General features: G+C 46.6%; 1 protein-coding gene across 3 annotated transcripts in view; it reads right to left on the bottom strand.

Annotated features, from left to right (window-relative positions):
• Positions 1 to 1609: 1609 nt before the first annotated feature.
• Positions 1610 to 11980, bottom strand: part of LOC144944271 (protein bassoon-like) — a 158618-nt gene continuing 148247 nt past the window's right edge. For 2 of the 3 annotated variants that reach the window (XM_078872284.1, XM_078872287.1), the window contains exons 13-14: positions 9504 to 9622; positions 1610 to 8676 (exon numbers count right to left, since the gene is read on the bottom strand). The gene's annotated coding sequence lies outside the window, so the exon portion shown is untranslated. The remainder of the gene's footprint in view (positions 8677 to 9503; positions 9623 to 11980) is intronic. The other variant, XM_078872285.1, reaches the window with a different exon arrangement.

Below are 11980 nucleotides of genomic sequence, written 5' to 3'. Positions count from 1 at the left end.
CGTGGTATTGTTGCAAATTTTCAGAAGTATCAACATTTCTTTGAAGCATCCCCCTGTATATTTAGTGTTACTCGGTTTCATTTTGTAAGTCGGAGAAATGACTACGGTAGACATTTTACAAACTCCACCAAAAAACGTGTTCATGAATCATCATACTCGTACTATAAAAAAAACAATTAATCAACTCGTTAGTCTTCGTAGATCCGAAGATATTAATCACCAAAGATTTAAAAATATATGAACAGACAACAGGGCAAGTTCAATAAAAGTGTGTAAAAAATGTTTCCTGCCTGGATTCCTGTCCGTCTGGCTGGCGCATGCGAATGCGTGGTAGTGACGTCGCCGCGTGCATCTGCGTTGAATGCATCAGCCGCAACCCACGTGGTTGAGCCGGGTTCGTCACGCGTACCAACACATCCACCCCACCCTCCAACCCCGAGGAGAGAGAGGAGGGTGGTGACCGAGGGATGTGGAGGAGGCAGGAGAGGGGGCGGGGAGAGAGTGAACGGGCGCGTGCGACTGGCAGGAGAGAAAAACGGAAAAAGGAGAGCGAGGGAACGTGACAAGGCAGCGTGGGGAAGGTTGGGGAGATGCAAGAGAGATTGAGACGGGGAAGGGAGAGGTGGGGATAAGGAGAGCGAGGGTGAGAGGTAAGAGAGAGAGAGAGAAACAGGGAGAGAGATAGGGGGAAGCGAGCGAGGTACAGGGGAGGGAGGGAAGGAATATAGAGGAGGAACATGGGCCAGCAATAGATATAGACGAAGCGATAGAGAAGGTAAGAGGTTGGAAAGAGAGTGCTCGATACAAGAATATTGTACAAGTTCTGGTGGCTGGCTGCGAGGGACGGACGGGCGGCCACACACGAAACATGCGCGGCTTGCTCGTAATGATAACACGTCATCTGTAAATGTCGAAGACTTGAGTAGGATTTGTGTTTTCAAAGAAATCTAATTACATCCTTCCCATTGAATGTATACCCTTTCTTGATAATCAAATAAAAAAACATCGCCTATTTGAGCAAAGAAAGAACATTGGAGAGAAAGCCCAACGGAACGAGTGGTCCGGATCACAAAAGAAACAGTCCTTATGACGTAATTCGGACGTCAAATCAGAGAGCAACGGGGACTTCGAGTCGCTGCTGAGTCACGAGACATTGAATTCAGCCGCGAAGAGGCGGAGTTGAGTCATCTTCAGGCCACGAAGTGAGAGCCACAGCCCTGGGCGGTACTCTCAACACCATCCGTGGTCCTGAGCCAGTGGGCATCCCACATTCACACGGCAGGATTCAGTATACCCATAGGAAGGTGGACTGTTGATTTCCAACAGTGGTGCTTATTCTATTGACCCGCGTATGGTTCGATAGGCCGCATTGCTACTTGACAGAACATTGCGCCTGCTAATTTCTGGGCCCGAACAGCTGAGCTGAGGAATCACCTTCAACTGTTGTTCCAGCCTCGTACAGCCAGACTCACTCCCTCCCAATCACAACTCTTGGGGCTCTGCATACCTAAAGTTGCCAGACTTTGTCCCTTTCATACATTTGAAAAACGTAACTAAGCAGTGAAAGCAGATAAATGACAACTGGCATTTTATTCGCATAACATTTGTTTATTTCCATAACATTTTATCACAACACAGGAAATAATTAAAATTCTTTATAATGAGTCACAAATATAGCTAACATTATTTTTAGTATTGTTTTTTTCATTTTTACACATAATTGCAAGCCTCAGATAAATTGAATTGTAAGGGCATTGTAGTGTGATTTCTCCACATAAAATATTTAATATGCATTTAATCCAAAAAACATCAATTATGTCACTGGAGCAGATACATTTATGGATACATAAAATTACTAATATGATTCACAAAGTTAAAATGTACAGTTAAAAAATTACATACATGATGGATTGATTCTCATGGGTTTTTCATGCTCTAATGAATACAAATCTCTTCTCAGTGACGTTAAATAACCAAAGCTGCACATGTGAATGTGTATTTTGAGGAAATATTTTGTTTTAGCAAAGAGTTTCATGACAACACAATACACATTATTTTGGCTGTACTCACGTAATAATAATAATCCCACACACTGTTTTGTAACTTCATAATTCAACACAGCCGTACAAAACGACACTGACTCGCAAATGTGATGCCTACAATGCCCTTACATTAATTAACACATGCACATTCATTTCTGCACCCATTCCGTGCGCGATCACAGGAAAATGCCGCTTTCTTCAAAGGTCGAGCTGCAGAGGCAATCACAGTCAATGCTGTCAAAAGCCACTGCACCTCGCCATCACTCCCTTCCTTCTGCTAGGCCTCTCTCAGCCGTTGCACGGTTGACAACAAACCTCATGGTCACCACCACCAATGACTTTAACGTCTTCTGCTTAGTCGCTGTTCTCAGCGAAAGCTTTTTGAAGCATTTAACAACAACGGTAAATATTCTCGCTGGAAATGCAAAGCCTTCCATGCTTTAGGCAGGACTGCAGACGCATGTACGGATTTCCCCAAACTCGACAGCACTCACGGACATTTAAGGGACATGGCGACACGTTCGAGACACAACATTGGACTCCAAAGCAATGGGGGGGGGGGGGGACACAGCGGAAAAGAATCTCGTGATCTCTCCTGCACTCCAGTGCATTGTGACATTCAAGGGGGGATATTTACAGGAACACCAGGCAGACAGACGCACATGCACGTGATCTTCTGTGGAATGCTCGTATTGGGGTTTTTTTGTTGTTGAGAAATATCAACTCCCACCCGTTATGTACACACACACTATCGTTATTTACACGATGTACATGGCAAGTGCGTCTTAGTAGTAGATTAACAGGTTTAACAGTCACGTCACAGCACTATCCTCCAAAGATGCTGCTACTTCATTCATATAGCAGGGCAACTGAGGGGCGTTGTGGCAATAATCTTTCGAATCGTTGCCACTCTCTGCCCTTAGAAATGTGCTTTTTCTTTTTTAAAGAGTAATTCTTTTTTTTTTGGTTGGCTCCACTAATCACTTCGATGCTGCGATGTGTTCATACACCGACATTGACAACATGGTTCTGTGTAAATCAATGACACTGATTCGTGACTTCACCACTATTTGAGCTGCAAAACGTTCGACCTTATACTTTTTCAAATCGATGCGAAGATTGAAATCACCCAACGCTGTCAGTTGAAATGTGGCTCATTGTAAAAACATGTTTATGGCTGATGCGTTTCGGCAAAGTTAAGCACAACTTCTTAACGACTCACAAGCTAGCTGTGGTTTAAGTGTTTATATATATACATTCTTGCGGGAAATACGCATTTTCTCGCATGTGACCTGAAACGTATGACCTGTGGATTGTACAGATACCATTGAACTCGTAGGCTTTCGCGACCAATATCATCCATAATAGAGGTGTTGGGGTTAGATCGCGTAAATTAATAACCCAAAAACCTCTAGTATGTACAATTTAACTGTCAATGCAGAGCAGAAGTCGGAACAACACTAAGCCCGCAAGCAATTACCGTGTCGCTCAAACAACGTGTGTTGTTTGATTGGCGGCAATGAAACAACACGAGTGACATTGTTGGGAGGGGAATCACAAAGAGTAGCTCATGAAATATTTCCTAAATGGCATCCCATTGCCCACGATGGCATCAGTCGTTCAACATAAACCAACACAAGAGGACGTCACAATTAAATAAGCAATCATCCCACGCAAATAGCATAGCCCTGATGGGCAAGACAGCATTTCTTACAATGTTCTTTCCAGGCCAGCTATGATGTGATACTATAGTAGTGACAGATTCCATGTTTCATGGGAATTTTCCCCACGAGATTGTTGCAATTGCTGTGCATAGACTGTTAGGGTCCTACGTTTTGCATATTATCTGGAAGCTCTGATGGCTGACTGGCTCGATCGCTCACGGCTCCTTATGCACATTCGCAAGCTGTCATCCATCCATCACGGTTGGGAACGAGACGTTGGTAACACGAAAGGGTTAACTATTTACACCACCACCACCCCTGCGTCGATGCCCTCATCACGCGGGAGCTCCGTTGTAAGAGGCTCACCACATTCGCTGGACACGCGCACATTCATAAACCCTTGCGGGAACAAATTAACACAAGCATCGGGGGATATTAACAAACGCAGGCGCATTGGATGGCTGACCATGATGCCACCATAAATAAGGCAAAATTATTTAAAACGATAAATCAAATGCGTGTTACACAACCTCGCGCATCACTGAGTATTAGCGATTCAACTGTAGCCAGAGTAGACATGTCAGATTCTTTACAAAGGCATTTTGAAAGAGAAAGTACAACGCCGCCTGGACTAATGTTGGCTTTTGCTAAGCGAATTATCATTGCCCTTGAATGTAACAATTAGCCCGAGGGGCATTGTCAAGTTGACTCATTCAAGCCCATTCGTTGCCATGTAAACGGAGTTTTGCATCACTGGAACAAACTATGCACGATCATACCTTGTTCTTTTGGTCGAAACGTTTAGAATGGATGTTGATGTGTGGGCTGAATAACATTTGAAGTGTTAAACAATTCAAAACGCATGCAAAAGTACACGTGCTATATACTTAAGTGCTCAATTGAGCAATGGGCAGTTGCTCATCTCTTGTGGGGAGGGGGGGGAACCAGTAGGAACAACAACAAAAAAACAGTAGTAAGGAAAAAATAAACCAGTAGGAACAACAAAAAGAAACCAATATGGACGAACAAACTCCACATTTCTGTGGGCCCTGCCACAGAAATGTGGAATGAAAACATTGGTTTAGAATGTACCAACATAGTTGAGATCTGCTGCACCACACTCTATTGAGCAAGTCGGTCAGCGAGCCTCAATTTAATTTCGTGTCATTATCCACCACGATGGGCGAGTTTCAAATGAGTGCAGGTGAAACACATTGCCGATTTGCATCTATGTATGTATGTTGCACTCCTTTCGCACCGTACGTAGCCAACCGCGCTAATCCATCGGCAGTAATGAGCCGAGTTCCTGCAAGAGTGACGCAAGGTTGACACACACACAGAGGTGTCCACACATCCACACACGTTCGTAGCAAACCGTGTAATTCCTGCGCCTTGAGCCTCAACGCGATCCCTACAAATCCTTTTGTTTGAGAAGCTGAGTGACAACGGCTGAAGCTCCGATTCATTTCCTTTCTAAAGTCACTTTAATTACGTACAATACATTAGTCCATTCAAGCAATGCAGTGTTTATTCTAAATGAGCATGGAGGGTTTTGTATTGAACACAAATGTACATATAAGTATATTAGTCTATTATTATACATATCAAATAACAGCCAAGAGGGTTTCAGACAGATAAATTAAATTTATATAAATTAGTCACGCTAAATATAACTTTACATTTTTTTAAATAAAATAGTTAAGTGTTTCCCTCCTTAAGCGAGGAAGAGACTGCCCTCTCTCATTCCCATCTCCAGCCTTAGTCCAATGATGGAAATTCCATATTCCTATGTCACGGTCAGTATATCCATAGGATAACCACTGCTGCGTTAATACAAAGTGGTAGCTGTGTTTTGCAGTCATTGACCACCGAGGAGTTGATGGATCACCTTACCTTGGTGAGTCGTGTAATCAAACCGCTGTACCACCTACCCAGCTTTAAATATAAAAGAGGCACGGTATTGAGTACATCTGTGCACTCCTATAATGCGTTATTCTCTTGCCTAGCATTTTCGCCGACTTCACATGTGCGACAATGCTTCACTTACAGACTGCAGGCGTAAGCGCTGTTAGTAAGTCCCTATTGTGATCGGCATGGCAAACGAAGGGATTGGTGTGTGCAGCGCTGCCCACGCCTGACCGCCTTTGTATCCCCTGTGCAGATGTTGGCACACCACCACACCAGGTGCTCATTTTGGGCTGAGTTAAACTGGGAGAGACCTGGGCCAAATACTCCACCACTGCTTCTCATTAAGCACACACACACACACGCGTCAATATTTCAATGAAATGTTTCATACTTTGCGTGAAAATAAAATAAAAAATTGGCAAAACAATATTGCACATTTAGGCATCTTCAATTGACACAATATTGAACACAAAATACACAAATCGCACCTCCATCCTCATTTCGAAATGCAAAGCGAACTGGCACGCACGGCACACGAGTAGAGTCTCCCTGCTCCAGCGAGCACTGGGCGAGGGTGGCACTAATCTCCACCAGCCGTCAACATTTCACATTCCTATGACAGAGCCACTTGCAACGTCGGACGAGATCGCGAATAACGTCCTGCAAAGCTGTGCTCATTGTACACAGCCCGGAGCGGTGATGTGCCAAGTCAACCCTGGGGCAAAGAGTCAAGCGCGCAAAATCATCATCGCAAGTCAAGCGCGATATTCCGCACCTTAATATTAATGTACATTATTACACATCAATGGAAAACCCTGCGAAGAAAGAAGCCCTCGTCGAAGCCGGATACTCGAACCCGCCACGATCTCGGATTCTTCACGCACCGCCGACGCTTGCAAGCGAGGCCACGCAAGTCGCCACACAGCGTCGAGACGACGGCGCACCACAGCGACCGGCGCACGCGCGGGATCTTTGCTTTGCTGTCTTGTCTCGTGTGTGCCCGTGTGAAGAGGGCCTCGCAAAGCCACAAGTGTGGCGCTGTGACTCCCCTGACACTGGCTGGCAGTCGCTGCTGCACACACAAGATAAGACAACAAGCAAAGATCCACCTATAGGCCGAGCAGACTGTTGGGGCAATTGCTGTTTGCACACACGCACGCACACATGCACACACGCACGCACACACACGCAATGTACCATGTGGATTTGTATCTTGGCTCTCTTGAAGGATTCTTTATTTTGTTCATTGGTAGAGGTAATTGGCAGAGGAGCTGTAGGCTTTATAATGTATCGCTATGTATTTTACCCAGGAATGTCTCACTGAGTCCACAGGATGTGTCGGTGTTTGATTACGGGTTGCAGATGGAGTACCTGGAGAAGACCCACACGGCAAGTATAAGTCAGGAACCCATTTGCTGTCCTGACATCTTCCGGCCACCTTGCAGACTGCCATGTGTTGGACAGTGGGAGCACCCCACGATCCATCGCTGTGGGATCCACAAATCCCACCTCCCAAAGCGTGCGCTACCTCGCCAGGCTTGATGTTCAGCAGGTGGTCACCTGCTCCCGTGGGTTATACATCTGTACATCACATCCCCCGTGTCTGGAGGGGTAAACAGATTCTGATCAGTGGCGCTTACCCGCTTTCCAGCAAAAGGCAAAGGTGCAGCCCTGCAATGCCATGACCTCGCCCCATCTCTACCACCGCCCAGAGGTGCAGTGGCGTGCGTGTTCCCAGTTCTTGCACACGCACCAGAGGCGAGAGTGCCCGTGATATACCCCACCACCCACCACTCTCCGTGACTCTACTCAGAGTGCTGGGGGTGCACAGACGCAGTGGGGGTGGGGGGGTTAAGAACCCAGCCGGCCTGTTTCAACCGCCCCCTGGACAACACCACAGCAGCATCTGTACCAGTATACAGCACCTCACCTAGCCGTGCTTTCCTGGGTAAAATTGGCGCTATAATATTATTATAATATAACATGTAAATGATTAGTATTAATATCTGCAATGTCCGCACGTGATACGTGACCACCTTTTGTACGTATAACTTCATGAAGCGAGGTGCTGCTGCGTGATGGGCCGCTTGTTGGCCTGTCGTGGGCAGTGAAGCGCAGAGCTTTGGGTGAAATTGATTTGATGCAAAAGAGGCGAGCCAGAGGGCAGAATGTAGAAAGAAAATGGATCGCGATATGTTACGTAAGGTACGCTCCAAAACGACGATAAATCATGCAGGAGATATTTTGAGATGCGTGGATGCTGAACATTGAAAATCGTACAAATGGGGAAGAGAGGCGTGGGAAATGGCGCTTGTAAGAGGCGTGCTCTTGCTTGCGAAAGAAAGTCGAAGGCAAAACATCTTGAGATTTCGCAAGGACGAATGTTGTGGAGTTTTTTTCAAGTCGAGGACACGTTGCCAACGATGGGCGATGGACTAAAGAAGAATGTGAGCAGGACGCAGCAATTTCGAGAACTGAGTTTGTCAATGAACTGAGTTTGTCAATGAACTGAGTTTGTCAATGAAAAGCAAAGTGCAAATGTGTTTAAATTAATAGTTGCCAATCGGTGCATATTACCTAAGATGATATATGGATCAGAAATATGGAAAATGACTAAGAAAGTGGAACAAATGTTGAATTGTGCACAAAGAAAGCATGAAGAGATGTATGTTGTGAATTACACTGAGATACGTGGAGAGGAACAAACGCGAATTACAGGTGTTGTATGGACTGTTGAGGAATGTGGGTTTGGGCAAGACGCATCACAAGAATGGATGCTGACTGATGAATGAGACTGGTCATGGAATGGGAGCCAAAGGATGTGTCACGGTGCAGATTAAGCGATTCGGTCAATTTGTGTGCACACTAGAGATAGCTTGTGGCATTTTAGAACTGTGGAGTTATTGTGGAGATGCCTTCATCCAGCAGTAAATAGGCCATAGCTGATGATGCAGGTTTAAAGGCTTCGTTCCAGGAGATCGAGGGACAGATCCATTCCCCATGAAGTCACCAGAAGACTTGCGGATTTCAGCCATTCCACAACGTATAATCGTGCTGCCGTCCTGAAAAAGCGATGCAATAAAACGGTGTCAACATATTTGGTGTGAACCATGAACTTTTAAATAAATATTGAAACGATTGAAGATATAGTTCATACAGCACGTGAAGAAAAAAACGTATCTTCTTGGTTCTTTTGGTAAAATCACGTAGAAGGGAAATAATAAATTAATAAAAGTAAAACATAATAAAATAATTCTCGCGACGTTTCGGCCACAACGCAAGCAGCCGTCGTCAGGTGAAGAACAGGTCTGTCGGAAAGACAGCGTCATTCAGACGTCATTCAGACGCTGTCTTTCCGACAGACCTGTTCTTCACCTGAGGACGGCTGCTTGCGTTGTGGCCGAAACGTCGCGAGAATTATTTTATAATGTTTTATTTTTATTAATTTATTATTTTCCTTCTACGCGACTTTACCGAAAGAACCAAGAAGATGAATCCCTGCAGTCACGAAAGCTTTACATCGAAAAACAAGTATGTTAGCCGATTTGACTAAAATGTTTTATCAAGTATCTTTGTTGTCAATTACTAGGGCCCCATAAAAATGGCAATCGCCCCGAAATCCTGCCTCCTGAAGGTGGGAAACCCCCTACAAGCCACGCCCACCATGACTCAGATGATGATGCCGATGGCCTCACCAAGCCCTGCCCATCACCTCCCGTCCAGCGGCACACGTGGGAACAGAGGTGAGCCTTTTTCCCCACAACAATTTTTGTCGATTCGTCGAATGATCAAACTAATAATCGGTAGAGTAATCAATTACTTGATTCATCTGATAGCCCAGCTCTAGAAAATGCGTGAATATAAAAAAACATGCAAATGAAATCCTTACCTTTGATTGGCTGGCATGGCACCACAAGTCTGCGCGAGTGTTCATGGGCGATAGTCTGAACCCCGGTCTCACTGAACCAGTTTCGAGTAGCAAAGTGGCTCCGTGTTCTTTAAACTTTGCTGGAAACAATGAAACAGAGGCACAATGGGGAATGTTTAATCGAGTCTGTGAATGACGAGAGAGAGAAACGCATCCTCCCAGAAATATAGTCCAAGCTAGAAACCCAGAAGTTTCAAACAACACACGACAATATGTGAAAAGCTCCCCTCTGTGCATTATGCAAACATTGATCGGCCTTTCCCATAGTATTGCATTGCGGTCTTCTTGTCGTAGGTCACCATGAAAATACATTTGAGCAAATGTGACCGATACAAGGGAGAGACAACTGTAGATCGGTGTCAGCCTTATTCGGACTCATCAGCACAGGATGATCACCAATGTTTAGGGGCTCAGGGAACCATCTGTTAATCATACAAATGATGCAATTCATAATGCGCACAGTATATTACAGAAATAAATAATCTAGGCTCTGAGGTTGGAGCCAAGCTCAGTGTCCCTTGGAGAGAGGTGTGGGGGCCTTGAAGTGTCTCCTCCTGTAAGTTGGTGTGGATTGAACGCTGCTGCTGCGAATGTGCAGCGGGAGGATGATGATGATGGTGGTGGTGGTGGCGGCTACTACAGAGAAATGACGCCCGGCAGTGATGGTCCCGGTCCTTTGTGCAGACAGGAAGAGGAGGAGGCGTGCGAGTGGTGCTGCTGCGGAGAGTTCCACCGTGAGCTGTGGTGCCGGGAGACAGGCGCTAGGGGGAAGACGGTGGTTGAACACAACAAGGACTGTCAGAGGCACAGGCAGAAGGCGATGTTGTCGCTGTCCCTGCTGGCGACGTGACGCCAGCGGAGGGAGTGTCAGGGCGTCTCGCCGTGGACGGCAGGCGCCGGGGACGATGCGGCCGAGTTGGTTTTGCGACCGTTGGAGTTGCTGGAGGTCACTCGACGAAGGTCGGACAGGAAGGGAGTCGAGGCGAGATCCAACGACGCTGCCGACGAGAGTGGTGGCGACTTCAGCGGTGACGAGCGGCCACGAATGGCGCAAGGCCTTGGGGTGGTCGTCACCAGAGTTGCTGGTGGTGCGGTCGGTGTAGCGGTCGAAGGGTGAAAGGAGGCCAAGTCCAGGGTGGCGCCGAGGAGCTCGAAGTGCTCGGAGCATTGGGACGTGGACTTGAACCCAGCCACTCGGCGTTGCTGGCTCAGCGCTTGATCACAGTCGTTGCACTCTCTCCGAGCCACTAAACCAGCGGTCCCCAACCTTTTTAGCACCAGGGACCGGTTTTGTGGAAGACCATTTTTTCATGGACCGAGGGGGGAGGGGTTCATCATTGGGTCTTTCCCCCTTTTCAAAGAAGCTCTCCAGCGACGTTTGTTTTTTACTCATTTTGGCTACTAGGGGTTAGAGCTTTTGGGCTTACCAACACTGTGACTGAGACTAGTGCGCAGTGCGGGAAAGAGGCGCGGATGGAAGTGGTCAATCATAAAACAATGGGGTAGGGCCACGCATCGACTCACCGCTCTCACCTCCTGCTGTGCGGCCCAATTCCTAACAGGCCACGGGCCGGTATCGGTCCGTGGCCCGGGGGTTGGGGACCCCTGCCCTAAACCACCTCCCCATCTTAGTACGCACTTATACAAATACATCGATGCAAACCCGCCCGATGTACATTCATCAATGCGAATTCCGTAAAGTAGTTTTAAAACGACATACATTTGGGACACGGCTGCACTCTGTGATAGCTGGCGCCGAACTCTGCCACACGCCCTCCCGCGTGGCCCTTTCCTTCCGACTCCGTTCCGTCAAAACTGATGACGTACGCGCACGCATATGTCATCGCGTATGCGTGCGTCGTTCCTTGTCACGGTCAAATCCCCTCTTTGTCCTGCCCACGTTATCGTGGCACAGTATGTCCAGTTACCGAGTGCTCTATACCCCCCGTTACTAAGTGGGTGTTTTTGCAAGCGTTTGGGAAGGTTATAATACTTGCACATTAGGCGATTGCTTTAATGTATTTCAGGCGCGCCTTATCCATTATTAGAAGGAAATGCAAACACATTATTGGCCATTTTGTGTTTCCTTATAAATATCATGATTATCATTAACATAACTCCTGAACCCGAGCTATTAATGCTTTGGTATTTGCATTTTCCTTGTACTGCTCGCTTTTTGGGGGTCTTTTGGCTAGCATTGGTGAGACAATGCCAGGAGGCTGTCTCTGGTGCAGGCCAAGCGGTGGGATTTTACACAAAGTAGTATCTATTTTATCGACCTCAGAGGGATAACAATGGGCCGAGCACTGGCTGTGGTGGTGCATGCCTAGAGCCCAGCTGACGCGGTGGCAGGGTTGATGGATCATGCAGAGATCATCATCATCAGCGACCAGCTGCCACAGTGATTGGTTATTTTGAACACGCTCTGTTTATGCTAA

The sequence above is a fragment of the Lampetra fluviatilis genome, chromosome 34 (assembly GCF_964198595.1).
Source record: "Lampetra fluviatilis chromosome 34, kcLamFluv1.1, whole genome shotgun sequence".
In the NCBI taxonomy this organism is placed as follows: Eukaryota; Metazoa; Chordata; class Hyperoartia; order Petromyzontiformes; family Petromyzontidae; genus Lampetra; species Lampetra fluviatilis.
This window is presented reverse-complemented; position numbering and strand designations above follow the sequence as displayed.